The following is a 2017-nucleotide window of genomic DNA, read 5'->3' as shown; positions in this document are numbered from 1 at the left end:
TCTCTTTTTCTTTTTATTACTCGATTCCTTCTGGTATTATTCTAAAAAATAAATGTCATAGCTACTTCATGAAGCACAATTGAATATATATAAAATAATAATTAACTGGGTAAATTGGCTTATGACTTTCACAAATATAATTTAATTTTAATTATTATTTATTATTATAACTTTTATTATTTGTCACACAATGTGGAAATTCTAGTGTTGCACAGTTCAAGAACAGTAAGCACTATCAAAATAAATAGCTATTAGAACATATATTTAAATTTACCACAACACTGTGCAAGTATAATAAAAATAAAATTAGGGGCTACAGCACTTTTTTATTAGGTAAGTGCAGCATATGAACAAGATAAGTAGCAGGTAAAATGACTTAAGTGTATTATACCAGTGATGATTCACATTATGTTACATAACACATGATTACTACAGGTGGATGACCCATGTACAGGGTTAGCACTATTCATTGTCTCATACCAGCTTGTCAAAGCCTGATCTCAGCAGATATCAGTAGCTAAGCAAGGCTGGGCCTGGTTAGTACTTGGATGAAAAACCACTGGGAATTCCAGGTGCAACAGTGGGGCAGCAGTGGCAAGGTACTTAGGCAAGGTACTTCACCCAAATTGCCTAGGTGGTGTATGCGCAAGTGTGGTGATGGTCGGATGGGCTAATGGCGCAGATTGTCAACCTTGCTTCTGTCAGTCTGTCCCAGGGCAGCTGTGTCTACAATACAATAGTATTGTAGACAGTATTGTAGAAAAGGTGGGGGACTGGAGAGTTCCCCACCTATTTAAATGTGGGGGACTCTCTTGTTCTGGGCTGAGTCCAGAGGACAGCTGGACTTTTTCATGACCTTGTCCAGTTTTCTTCCTGCAAAAGGACTGACATTTAAAAAGGTGGGGAACTCTCTAGTCCCTCACCTTTTAGATGAGGTGGGAGACAGTACAATTAATATTATCCATATCAAATTGAACATAACATGACATTAAAATTATCCATATAATTATTCTGGGCTTACAAATTAACTGCGAAATCTAATGTGAGTAATCAGGGGCGACATGATAAGAAACAGTTCAGACAAAAAAGAAACAGGTTCTGAATTAAAAGTATTTTCTAAAAAATTGCATATTTCCAGATATAATTTGATCATTGTCAACTCCAGTCAAACACATGAAAAATTATTTATCACAATCCGAATCAAATGTTGTAATTTATGTTGTAATAAGGGCTATTTACTATTGTGCTGAAACTTAAATATTAATTTGACACTTTTATGTACATTTTGGTTTAAAAATATCTCAATTTATAAATCTTATTTTTTTATATATTTATTCTTTATAGCTCTAATTGCCCTTTACTAAGCACACAAACCAAACTGAAAACAGAGTTACCAAAAAAATTTGAACAAATATGTTTTAATCAAGCTGAAAATTGATGCTACATGTTTTACACTGTTTGACAACACTCCACAACACTGATAATTATGTCAGTTTTAGCCACCAAAATAGAGAAAAAGTCCATTCTCCCTCCTTCCTTGACCATTCAGTCTGCACCCACCCTTTTACCTCGTCTTCCTCTTCAGTGCTCTTGCAGTGTTTTCACCTCTATTGCCTCTTCTCTTCCTCTCTATGAGTTTTTATTGATATCAGTATTTGATTTTGCATCTGGCCCTTTGAAATAGTGTCACAACATGATTAGTCAATAGCAGGCTCATAATAAAATGTGAATAACCATACTTTTTCAGGAGGTGAAAAATATAATATTCTATTGCATAATTAATTGTTCTTGAAAACTGGGGTTTAAACATTTCTTCAATAAGATGGGTGGTTTGTGAACTCCGTCAGCCTAAAATATCAAGGCCATCCTGATTGACTTGGCGTTAATTATATTATTGGTGTTGTATTTCAGTATATGCAACTTAAATTATGAAATGGCAATTTAGTCTATTTGTAAGTTCACAAATAATATTTTAGTAGTACATTTACAGGTAGATTTGTCAGCTGCATCATACATG

This window comes from Boleophthalmus pectinirostris, unplaced genomic scaffold (genome assembly GCF_026225935.1).
Source record: "Boleophthalmus pectinirostris isolate CB_2022bp ecotype Guang Dong unplaced genomic scaffold, ASM2622593v1 HiC_scaffold_23, whole genome shotgun sequence".
Classification (NCBI taxonomy): domain Eukaryota; kingdom Metazoa; phylum Chordata; class Actinopteri; order Gobiiformes; family Gobiidae; genus Boleophthalmus; species Boleophthalmus pectinirostris.
The sequence above is the reverse complement of the archived record's forward strand: the minus strand, read 5'-3'. Positions refer to the sequence as shown.